The sequence below is a fragment of the Tinamus guttatus genome, unplaced genomic scaffold (assembly GCF_059628265.1).
Source record: "Tinamus guttatus ecotype Peru unplaced genomic scaffold, ASM5962826v1 Tinamus_guttatus_pri_ptg000394l, whole genome shotgun sequence".
Taxonomy (NCBI): domain Eukaryota; kingdom Metazoa; phylum Chordata; class Aves; order Tinamiformes; family Tinamidae; genus Tinamus; species Tinamus guttatus.
Genome location: NW_028288928.1, coordinates 1,945,828 through 1,959,543, shown reverse-complemented (window position 1 = coordinate 1,959,543; position 13,716 = coordinate 1,945,828).

Genomic DNA, 13,716 nt, shown 5'->3' with positions numbered 1-13,716 from the left:
AGGGATGAAGAGAGATGCACAGGCCATCCTTGATATTATGCTTTTGAACACGTTGGTTTGTTGCAGACTAAAAGGGTCATTATCAGGAACAAAGAACAGACCCTCCTGCAATACAGCAACTCAGATGCTCTGAAATGGTGCCTTTAAAAGCTGATCATTCCTTTTTTCCATGAGGACCTTTCCAAGAGCACCATTTGCTATTCGACATTTACTTTTTGTTTTTTTGCCCATTTCCAAAGATCACAAATAGTTTTCACTGATAAAAAAAATAGAATATTTCTGTGTGTCTTGTCTGCTGTGTTAATCTAAAGATAAATAAGCAGTCCCAACCATTTTTTTCCTGTGTCATATACCAACATTTGATGTGACACAAATATAGAAACTTTATGCTTAAAGAGAATACATGTTTTAAACAGAAAATGTAATCTCATTTATATTTTAGTGAGAAAAAGATGGTATGATAAACAATTAAAAAGCAGAGACGAACAAACTCATAAACAGGATAGAAACAGAAATAGAACTACAGACATCTTTTCCATCATTTTGATCTGTAATGTATCTGGCACTTTAGCTACTTCCCCCCCTTCTTGAATAAACTTGCTGTTAAATAATCTGGTCTTTATTCAGATACCTAAACAGGGATACCTAGTGTCATTTTAGGGTATCCTATCTTACTTCCAACTTCCCCTCTGAAACACATGAATCTTTGCAAACCCTGCATCTCGTATGCCGGTCCAAGCCAGTGTGTCAAATACCCTAGAGTGTTTGCACTGACTCTGACTCTTTATCTGAGGCAAAAAATCCCATCCCACACCTATTGTTCTATTGCCTACGTATTGATCTATACGTAAGCATCCCCTGCCTCAGTCTGAACCCTACCTGCCAGAGCTAAATTCAGTTGAGCTCCTGGGCCATTATATGCCATTTAAGATGTCTTAGGATATCAGGGACACAATACTGATGGACATGCTCCAGGTCTTAAGGGAGGTCTGTACCCTCATTGAGCAGTCGCTGGGTACCAGCTAAGACTCAGTAGCACATCCAGTGGTACTTACCACATATTTGCTGGCTCAGGGCATTAGTATCTCCAGGCTTTTCCAACACATCTAAATGGCTTTCATCAGGATCATACTTTGCAGATATTTATAAACAACAGTAAATGAGTAAAGTTTGCAACAATGCAGAAAGGGAATCATGTTAGTTCAGCAACAAGATGGCCCTTTCTAGCCTATGTTATTTACAGAGGATTTAGCTGTTTTGTCATTTTCTGCTGTGCTACAGACCATACAAACAAAGCCTTTAAAGTTCAAATGTACAAATTAGGCCACAACTACAAATAACAAATTGACTAGTCTTAGCAATGAAATGTTAATTGGTGTCTGAGAGATTCAGTTCACAATAAAACAGCCCACAACACTTAATCCTTGCCAAATTAGGAATTTTTAACAGATATCACTATCATAAGATTGAGTAGATGAGTCTGTTTAATACATACCATGTAAATGAAGAGTGACCAACAGCCTCAAATGCAGAGAGATCTGTATACCCACAGAGGGTACACAGAGACAGGGTCATAACAGCAGTATATGGTAAGAACGTAATTCTTCTCCTTCAAATTCAGATCTCAGTATCATTTATTCATTTCTCACATATCCAATCTAGAGTGTACACTACAGTGTGCAGTACCCTGGTAAAGAATAGCCCTCAATAGCCCTCTTGTAATTCATATTTGATGTTCCATAGTGATTCAATGTGAAAAACAAGCCACGGAGATTAACATGTCAAACTGAGCTGAGGTATCCACCAGCTCCTGACTCTCTTTCCTGTGAGCTGAATTTATCCAGAAAAATAAGGAGCAGTAAGACAGAAATTTCTCAGGCAATGTAAAGAGAAGGAAGCAGGTCACAAGGAGTAGAAAAAGGGCAGGTGCCTTCAGTAACTCTGGAGTAAACTGGACTCAAATTCTTGACTCAGAAGCATGTCAGGTATTAATTTACAACTATTTCAAATAAATAAGGTAGTAATGAGGACTATAAATGGTAAAATGTTCTTGACGTTCTGCAGTTGGGCCTTACACAACTACCTACTTCAATCACCTAGCATATGTGATATAAAAATTTAAAAGAAGATCCACATGCCCATCAGAGCCCAAAAAGTCATGTGGGAGTCCTGGATGCAGTTTTCGCATGTGTGCACCTCTGCACATTTGTTGCCATTCCATAGATTAAATTCTGTGTGTGACCAGACTCTTCATGCTTTAACTATAATGCCTGTGGAGATACACACAGTGGAGGCAGACTGATCTCATCGGGTTTGTATGCCCAGAAAGACATACATTTGATGGCCCCAGCACTGCATTGGGAAAGCTGAATCCTCCTCTGAAAAGGGATTTCTTATAGAAAAAAAATGTGTGTGTCTAGCCACACAGAAGCTTTGTAGTTTGAGCACCTGTGAAGTGAGTGGGTTCTGTGGCTACAAACGCTGAACATTCTATTGTAGAATAATCATGGTTGAAACCATTCTCCATCACTTGAGCATTAAGTTGATATTTGGCTGCAGACTGTGATAAAATAAAAGAATATAACTATGTTAGATTATGGTAGATCATGGATGGCTTTTAGTTTTGCTGCAGTGCTGGCAGGATCTGAGGGTGGCTTTATTAAAACATGGTTTAAATCTAAACAATTAGCATGTCTGATAGATGTTTCAGATAATTGGCAATTAGATAATTCATAGTGCTGACCCAATGCTGCTTTTAGGTTTCCAACTTAATAGGAGTTCCTTTTGCTACTCAAGCAAAACGAGGCTCCTGTTTTAAAGGGATTAATACATAAAAGTGTGCCCTTCACACAAGAAAAACTAAAGAAACTTTTTGTGTCCTAGATAATCATGATTGCAAGATGTGCATAAATATGCTCATGCTTGCTGCATATACACTAATCACTGCACTGATATTCAAGTGGTATCTGCTCCAGTGGATGCAGCTCCTTTAGGCACCCAAACTTGTGAACTATTACCCTTTTACTTGTTTAATGCAAGGTTTCCCAAATTTATGGTCTATGTCTCGTGAATAAATCAGAGATCAGTGAAATCTGAAGATACTTACATTACCTGCATAACAGCTCATTTAGATTCTTTTACATCTCAGTGGAAGAGCAGTGACACTTGCACTAGAACTCCAGCAGATCCTCCAGACTGATATTATTTCAATCAGAATGTGGATTTCACGGCTGCAAAAGGTCATCAAGTCAAATACTCTGTCTGATTTTTAAAAGGGTTGGATAATTTTATGACCATTAGTAACATTTGAAGTTCTGCAAGCTAAGACAAGGTAATCAAATGTCATGCTTCAGAGTGTAAGCTGATTGCCATATAGGTCAGGAAGAATATTTTTGCCAATGTACATGATTGCTTAAAATAAACTCACAAATTCAACAAGTTCAACATGTGAAAAACATAATGACAGATAACTTTACCTTCTCTATTTAAGTATTGCCTATAGGAGAGTATTAAATAAAATGAAGGAGGTATGTAAGACAAAACATCCTTCTCCCTCACCACTCCCCCCCAAAAAAATCATTGCAGTAGCCCTAATAAGGTATGTCTATAAAGAAGCAGATATGAATTTTCATCACAGTATTTTCAGATTTTTTTCCAGATTTCAATAATTAAATTACTTCATAAAAGTTCAAAATGTTACTTTGTAACTCTTCATAACAGCTTTTTAGCAAAGAATCACAGAGAAATAAGGTTGAATGAGATCTTGGGAGATGATGCAGTCCATATCTGTCACCAAAGACTAGATCAATTAAATCTATATCAAATTTTTGTCCAATCTGTTCTTTAAACTTTCAGCAGTGAGCCTTCTACAGGCAATTTCTTACAGTCCTTCATTATTATAAGACTTAACAAGCTATTCTTAAAATCTGACTTGAATCTTCATTACTTTTCTTTGAAGTAAGCTTAATTAATTGATTAGTGATAGTATAGGATTGCAGTGATTAATAATAATATAATAAATCTTTTAGGAAGAAATGGAAGCAAATATGAAATAAATTATATGATAAATACAATCTCTATGACAGATGCAGAATATTATTGAAATTAAATATTGTGTATGCTTTTGTAATGACCAACTATATTTACACCTTTTGGTTCTGAAAAGGTCACCTGGAACTTTTTCATATCTGGAATATTGCACACTATCTGAAATTCTAAATTTCGCATTAGAGTAGTTCAATCGTTAAAGTTCTTTTTGTTTAGCTACATCTCAAAATATTATCATAAAAATAGTTTTTTATTAAGAAAGCCTCCACACACTTTCTATTTTTCAACTCTATAAGCTTTATTCTCAAAATGACAAATCTGACAAAAAGATTTTCATGATGCATCATAGAGAAATTATATTAATATCTCATTTTTTATTAATAATGTGAATATGTAAGATTTTGGATTTCCATACTGACAAAGTCCAAAGTTGTTTGTAGAGCACATATGTTCCATACCTGATGCTAAAAACTCCTGAGCATCATTTGTCAAGGGGTTTGTAAGACCTTCAGAAATGAAAGTAGGAATGGGCACCAAAGAAGATGTTTTAAGTCTGAAAGGAAGAATTATGCCTACCTCTCAGAGCTCTATATCTGACACTGACTTAGAGCCTGATAGGTTGTCTATCCAGAAGTACAGCTCATAGATATATGCTTTTGTTTACCGTCTAGTTTTAGTCCAGAGATTCCTGAAGGTCATTTTGACAAAGGCAACAAAAGTTAATTAGTATGAGAAAAATATACCTTTAAAAAGACAAGTAGTTAGTTCTTTTATTTCTAATTGCTTTTCCTTTAAATTTGTGTCAGAAAATAATGTAATTTTTGAGAATCACTTCCATTTAAAATTGATAATTAGTTAATGAATTACTTTGTTCTACAGATAGGCTATTCTTCAAATGTATAAGATTAAAATTTAAGGGTTTTAATTTAGATGAGGTGTATATATTTTATGTTTATAAATGGAAAAGTTACTTTAATTCATTCACTTTATTTAGATTTTACTGTACAGGTAGACAATCTAACTGAAAAGGAAGGCAAAATAGTTGACAAATTTTTTCTCCTTTCTATATATTTTTAAACTATATATTTGTTCTTTTTCTAGTGTCAAGGTGGGAAAAACTTTTTCCAAGTTTATAGAAATAATGTAAAAGGACTCACTTATCCTGCTATAGACCAGCTTGACAAAAATGAAATGCTTGCATAAAGTTTTAAGGGTCTGCCTACACACATATTGGAACGCAGCTCAGGGAGAGCAGAATGGTACAGTCCTGTGAATAGAAGTGGTAGTAGCATTAGTCATTACTCATGTTATGGCAGCAACATGCCAAAATGGTTATACATCTTTCAGTGTCTGAGTATCCAAATTCAAATCAGTCAGTGCAACAGCATGTCTGCTATCTGTTTTTGCTTGTGTGTTTGTTTAAAAAAAATGAAAAAATTGAACTTGATAGACCAAGTTCTTCATTGTTCTTTGAGATCAAGAGAATGGCACAACAGTTCAGACCCCATCATTTCAATGTGAAATAAAATAAAGAGGATTCCTTTGTACTTTCTTTTACAATGAAGATACTTCATTTGCATAAGAGGGTTCAAGCCTTCTTCAAAAGTGTTTTTATCATTTGCTTACCTTTATTTTATCACTCGAGAGGTTAGATCAAAATTAGCCATGAATTGTTGCATTTTGGAAGTATCTATGAAGGTCAGAATGTATAACGTAATGTATTGACTGTGAAATATTCCTAACTATTAAACTGAGGAGATTCAAAAAGACTTTTGTGTGACTGTTGTCAGCTAGCTGTGGCACTAGAGTATCAGTCAAATTAAAGTAACTGGTTGATTTTCTTGTGAAGATCAATGCATATGACAGGTTAACAGATGACATGTAATTAGTATTAAGTGCAAAGGGAGCAATGATGTTGTGAAAGGAGTACCAGCTGTGAATGAGCAGCAAAAAGAGTACCTTTGAGACACTGTGCAAGAAAAGTAAGATGACAGAGGGGCAATGACTGAGTAAATGCTTGGAAAAGATGCAAGAGTAAGAGGAGGTTTCTGAAGATAAGAGTAGAATAATAGTCTTTGAGAGAACTGAGGCACTGAATATCAGTGAGTGTGAGCAAAAGGAGGGAGGGTATATCTTAGCATGTGAGAAAGCTGCTGAACATAATAATAGAGACATATTGGTAGTAGAAGGGTCAATGGAGCACTTCATAGACAGTTATTTCTGTGAGATGAGATGAGATAAAGGAGAAGAGTAAGTCTACAAAAGCTGAAGATATTAATTTTTTTTATAATAGGCTAGAAAATTGGGAGTGACCTGATATGTCTGTTCTGCATGTTCAATTGATGATATAAGGGAAAAAGGCACCACAATAGAGTAGATTAGAAACATTTCATGGAAATAAAAGTACTGAGGTGGCTTTTACTTGACAGAATGACCTGGGAACACTAAAATGGCTGCAACTGTGGTTAGAGTCAGGAAATGATTTGGTGGATGGACTCCAGATGTAGTTTTCTATTTAATGGAGTTACCAGGATGCAGATAGGAATTTAGTTGAGCAAGCAAATGAAGGTTGGGACCAAAGACTTTTTTCTTTTCTTTTTTTTTTTTTTTTAACATTTTTACAGTAGGTCTTCAGCTGTAAGGCTTAAAGGAGTCCATGCATGGGATTCACTTCATTCAGGTTTGTAGATGTGAGACACTTCCAATGGATTATCTGATCCACTTAGGTCCCTTGCTGAAGATGAGGTGAATAGCTCTCTAAAATAGCTCTCTCAGTATCTCCCTGCATTGATTTAAAAAAAAAGAACTTCATGTGGGTAGCTGACCCCTTTGTGTCTAATTTTTAGATGCCCAAATTCAGATGATCAGATGATATCCACAGAGGACTTTTGTACAAATGTATATCTTGCTAAATCCCCAAACCAAGCCAGGGTTATTCATAGTTGCTGGAATGCTGAGTTTCATCTAAAATGCAGCATGATATGAACTAAATATTTTACAGGGGCAGTAAGTGTAGAGGTAGGGGTTAAAAAACAGAAATAGATTTTTCACCTTTACTCAAGCTGAGTATTATAGATTCTTTAGTGAGATTGAAGCTAGAGAAAGGATATCACGTTCCAGCTGCTAAAAATACATTACAAAAAGTTAAAACAATCTTATGAAAATATCTTGCAGTTCCTAGAAAAATAAAACAACATATAGATATTACTTAGTAAAAGGGAAAACTAACCTTTTTTTTTTTTTTTTTCTTTTCCTCTGGTAACTGAGGCAGTTCAAGTCTATTCTATGGCCAAATAGGGAGTCAAATGACTTTTGGCAAGGAACCTGCAGTGAGGTTAGAAAAAGTAGATCATGGCAGCTTTTTAAAGATAAGAGACATCTTCTGAACAAGGCAGAAACATTGATCATGAGGCATTTTAATTACTCTGATATTGATTAGGATAACAATTCAATTATAAAGAAGAACACATTCTTAGAAGTTACATGGTCTTAGCACAGACTTGGTTTGTTTTCAGCAATTCCTTGAACACGCTTTATGGTCCAAGGCTATTTCACACCTGATCCTAAGAAATGAGCTAAGAATGAGAAATCGCATTTAAGATACAGAGCATCCTGGATCTACTTATCAGCTTATCATTGAATCTGAAGTACTTAAGAGAGAATGCTGTGTACTAGAAGTGTTTTGACTTTGAGAAAGAGGACAGCAAAAGAAGGCTGAATGCTCTGAGGAATCTTGATTGGAATTCTATAACGTATGAGAAATCTCCTGAAGAAGAGTGGGAAATATAATATTTAAGAAACAACTGATGAGAAGATAATTGAAATTCGCCTCAAGCAAATAGCTCTTCTGCTGAATATAGAGTAGAATAACGAGCAAATTAAACAAAAATACAACAGAATGCTAAATCAAACTAAAAACTGGGGCATGTTTCCTCTCAAACAATCCACTTCAAACATAGCCCTAAAGGTGAATATATTTCTCTACCATCTATAAAGAGAGCTTACGATAAACAGAACTATGGTAGACATCCACAATACAAACATATTAAACTAAATGAAATCTCTTGTACATCCCCCTTTGATTGGGGAAATGTAGCCAGCAAATTGCCTAATACTCAAATTCTGTTGGAGTCACTCTTAAAATTCTTGATCTTCAATAAAAGCAAATCAAACAAGCACTTAAACCCTGAAGTCCTGCAAGCTTTATAATTGATGGTTAGCTCTCTATTGTTCTCAGACCATTGAACCAATTTGAGTACAGCAATTCACAACAGGTGACCTCTCTAACATCTAGAACAAAGACAAAATGTTTTAGTTGTGTACAGCAAGGTTTCTGAATATGTATGTGTCTGTGAGAAAAGCACCTCAAAAAGAGTATTATATAAGAGACCTTTTTTTTTTAGTATTTTCTAGAGAGAAATATTAACATGCAATTTTTTGTTTTTTGGTGGTTTGAGGACCTGGCCAAATATTGCTTTCGATGTCCATGTTAGTAATTGTGCCTGAGTTCAGCTCTCAGGTGAAAACGAGTGGGTTTTTTTGTTTGTTTGTTTGTTTTTAATTCCTGCAAACCAGGTTTAGTAGGAATTTGGAAGAGATTAAACTAAGAATCTCTTTTCAACTTAAAAGGCTATGTTGGTGCCTGAGACAAGAGAACCTGAGATCCATTTTACTGTTTTCTTGGATTTGAAGACGTAAAATCCATCATCTGAAAATGTTTCAGCTCCAACAACCATCTAAGGAACAGTTTCTTCACCGGAAAAATGCCCCTCTGTTTTGCCTGCAGAAAGTTTTCCTATGTCGTGAGTCCTTTTCAGGCCTTTGTCTTCACCATTGACAATGCTTAACTTCAATCTCTCTCTGCTGGAAGGAGTTTCAAAGGATTGATGTTATTCTCAGGACTGAGCACAAGCTTTTACATTGTACACAGATACTTACTTCTGAATATAATGTATGCTTTTACATTACTAAAATGTAGAAGTCCAGTATTAGCAGGATCCCTGCTGTTAAAAATGATTCAGATACAATAAAATCCATACTGTCTCTGGACTCATGAAAGCTTCACTTCTGCCTGTAGTCACACTTATGGAGCCCTTATTTCTGAATAAAACTGGGACCTTCCAATTCAACTGGAATAATTCTGGAAGAAATATTAAAAAAAAATCAGTACATTTTCCATTCTGTAACTATTATGACAACTGAGCTCTCAGTTATATGAGCCTTTGCCTAGTGTTAGGATACAATCTATATCAGGTGTTTGGTGTCTGTGTATGGACATCATCTCAGATACATCTGAATGGCATAAGAAAATTTCTTTTTCAACACAGAAAAAGAAAATTGTAAATTTTTCTCAGCTGCTCCTTGTAGATCTGTACAGATGTTAGATGTTTCAGACAGGTTACATCAGCTGAACACACCTCTGGATCCCCACTGTCCTCTCCCATGACAAGTTATCTCATTTCTCCTTTTGAAAATCCCAGAGAGACAGGACTGACTGAATCTCATAATGTTATTTATTATTCTGGTAACCTTCTTTACAGATACTCCACTTCAAGATAGCCTTTCCACAATTCTAAAAAGCATGTTTTTCACCCATATATTATATAATTAGTATTTCTCTACTTTTTCTATCATCTTTAACATTCTCTAATCACATTTGCCCTTTTCACAAGTACATTTTTTTCATGGGTCTGAGACATTCCCATAGCAATAAATCACCTATCTATCATCTATCTCTATCATCATCTATCTCTGTCATTTGCAGGTGGTGAATTTGCACCTGATAGTATCTTTATGACCTTGCGCCAGATACAATTAAGTTAGTTACATCCAACTTTACAATTACATCCTCAAAGACATTTAGTTCTTCCTACAGTAATAAACCAATCTTCAGAATTACATCTCCCTCATTTGCATCTTCACTTCTCCTCATGTTTTAAGAAAAAAAACCAACATCAGTCCTCAAATACTTGTCAGAATCTCTACTTCAAATGAGTAGCTTCCCTTCCCAGGACAATCTCATGTTGTTTATCTTATGGGCAATTTTTAATTTTCATATAATTACAGCCATCTTCTCCATATTATTAATAATTCCCCATGTGACATATATATGGGCTTTTTTAGAAGTATTAAATAGATTCATTTTGCCCCTATCTGGAAAATATACTGCCTTATCCAAAAAATGTATTTGATTTGCTTGGCATTATCATTTGCTCAATTTTTCTTATCCTTCTGAACTTATTTTGGCATACTGTGGAGAACAGTACCATTCCTCATTGAATAGACTTATTATCTGAATCCTCATTATCTAATTTTATGTGCTAGTTTTCACATTTGCTCTGTTACTGTGATCATCCAGTTGATTATATCAAATTATTTGAATTAGATGTTGCCATTTCTATTTTCATACCTCATTCCCACAGGCCATCCTGGGTTGGCCTTCATGTTTTATCTGTTTTAAAACTGAGGCAAATTATCCAGCCACTTTAGGTCACAGGTGGTTTAAATGTTAACTATATGGTATCCGCATTAGAAAAATCACAATTAAATGCTAAAGAACCATTCAGTGTGTTCTTTAATTTTCTTCACATGCTAAAAAATCTTGAATTTTGGCATGCTCTACTGTACCCCTACACTTCAGGTTTTATAAGCCTCAACATCCTTTACTGATTCTTTACTGAGCCTTAGCATTCTTTACTGAGCTCAAAAATTATTTTAAACTATCTGAATAGGAAAATTTTCTATAGATAAGATTTCCAGACAAAAAGTAGAGGAAGAGCTATCATAAATTCAAATATTTTTTAGACCACAGGCGATTAATAAAGTTGAGCTTTCTTCAAGTTCAAGTTCACAAGTTTTTCAGTTTCATTGACTCCATTAACCATTTCCCTTATTTTCCAGAGTTTGATGCTTTGGTTTGAACTGAAACTGTGCTTGATCTAAATGCATCTTATATGGCTACCTGTTCCAAAATATATTCATTCTCTAAACCCAAATTTATATCATCATACAGCTTCCTACTTATTTTGGTACTTGGATATCACAACCAGAAAGGGCTGCATTCTACCTTTCCATTTGCTCTCTAGTTTGTAACTGTGAAGATACATCTGCTTTAATGAAACAATATCTGGTAATGTTTTGTTCCCTGACAGTACGAAAAGATTATTAACTCTGTCTAATCAGCCTGCATTTTATTTCTAGCATTATATCAACAGAATTTGTTTTGAAATTCATGCCTGACACATTTTGATAAGTTAACAGCTTATGTTTTCTCAAGTCCTTTTTTTGTTTCCAGTCTTTACACATCTTTGATACACAACATTATTATGCAACTTACTTCCATATATCCTCTCTTTTCTCCTTCAAAACATATACCTGCATTTTATTCAGGATAACTATTAATACACTATATTTCTAATGCACTTCTCTGCTATCTTTGTCTTGACTGTTTCTGTTGTAGTTCAAACATTTGAGTTGGTTTTGGTTTTCTTTTCTCTTTCTCTTTTTTTTTAATTTTCATTTTCATTTTTCTTCTTTCCACACTCACTTTCACTAATTCAGAGTTTTGGAGGGTTTTTGTTTTATTTTTTTTTCTTTATTTTGTTTTTTTGTTTGTTAGTAAACACCTTCTTGAAGCTGCTAATGGAGAGGTAACATTTGAGGAAATCTTGAAGTCCTCCAGGCACCCGAGCTTTTCCCAGGTTCTAATTGGAAAAAGATTAATGTGGGGCTGTGCCACCCTCCTGCAATACCACATCCTCCTGGAACACTTGGCTCCTGTGAGTAATTTTTTTTAGAAAAAAAAATCACATTAAGCAGTGGGTGTCCAAGCTAATGGCTATATTTCAGTTCAGATTTCATGTTAGGTTTTGCATCATGTTCTGTCACACAGCACACGTAGTAAGACTCATCATATTCCATCAACTAATGCTGCTAAATGTCAGGCATTTAATAAAGGGAAAGGGCAACAAGTCGTAAAAGGTTTGTGTTGCCTTGTTAATCAGTACTTGAAAAAAAGTTTTGAAGAACTCAGTGTCTTGTTAATTTAAGAGCTGGTTTCTGGGAGCTATAACATATGCTGCCTGAAATCCAAATTTCCTTTTAACAATGAAGTCACCTCATCTGCTAGATTTCAAATATTTAAGTGTATACTTATATGTATTGCAAATCTGGCTCGTCTAACAAATATAAACAAGCAGCACTGTCATTTGTCAGCAACGAGCAGAAGAAGCTATCACAGAAACAGGCTGAGAAGTGTCAGTGCCACTCATAAAATCATCTCTTCACCTGCTCCACAGGACAGGCAAAGTTCAGAAGCAGCTATCACTGGCTATTAAAAAGTACCTTGTTACTAATAAAGAGGAAAGCTGGGCTGGCAGTTGAGTATCACTAATGTTCAGTCTATTCTCGCCAGTCATTACAGGACAGACATAAAAAGTTTTGGAAAACCGAGAGAGGAAAACTTTAACTGTCATTCTTGAAAATTAAAAAACAGCATTACCATCACTACTGTTTACTGTAATTCAGAATTGTTTGTGAATTCTCCCCAAACACTTACCATACAGAATCAAATTCTGCAGTTCTCATACACAGCAAGTGATTCTCTTTTTTTCATCTAAATAGTTAAATTATCCGAATAAGAGCACTCACTTCGGTACGAGCTATTCAGTGGAGGCATGGGTGACAGAATCAGACCCGTAACTTATGTGGGGTTCAGCATCCTTCAACTGTTTGCTTTGATTAACTACATCACAACACATTTTCAAGAGGAAATGTAATTTTCACTAGCAATAACTCAGCAACTTACAGTAAAGGAGTAAAAAGCTTTGAGCAGACAATTCTAGGTGCTAGAGATAGAGCAAGTGATAAAATGATGTATAAAATGACATGATAAAAAATAGTGACCATATCTGTGATTTCTCTTTAGTAGCAGACAATATCATCATTCACATAGCTGTGAGCGATTCAAGAAGGTATTTTCCCATGAGTTCTGACATCTAAAAGCTTATCATTTCCAGCCTTATAGTAAGGCAGTTTAGTAGGTAATAAAAATGTGCAGGAAATTTCCAGAGTAGCTTGAGTTGACATGGGAGATCAAATTTCCCCAAAGTAGTACAGTTATACATAATTTATATCTCCCTTCACCATCTAATCCTCCTGAGAAGATTAATCGTAGCAGAAAGCATGTCAAGGGAAGACCAAATACCTTGCCTCAGGATCTCCAGTAGATGCAGGCAGGTTTTATTTCTTCCAGAGTTTCCTCAGGAATCCTGTTGAGAAAGCCATTTGTTGTCATTTCTTTGGCATTATTTTCGTCTTTTTTTTTTTTCATAATTTCACACATCTTCTCAATGCCCATCTCTATCAGTAATGAAGATGGAGCCTTTGGTTTTGTTGTCTCCTTACTTTCCATTCAACTTTAAGTGAGAAGATCTGACAGTCATTTCAGGGCAGGTCTGAGGAGATAGATAATATAGAGAAACAGCTTAACACTGAAAAATGCAGTAAAAAAGCATAGCTCATGAATGGGATCAGGACTCAGTTTTGCCACTTTACACCTCTGTAATTTTCATATTGCAAGAATTCAATTAATTAAAGGCTAGCTATGAGTAGAAAAATCAATACGTAATAAACAAATAATTTTCTTGAGTGTTGTGTAAATGGCATGCC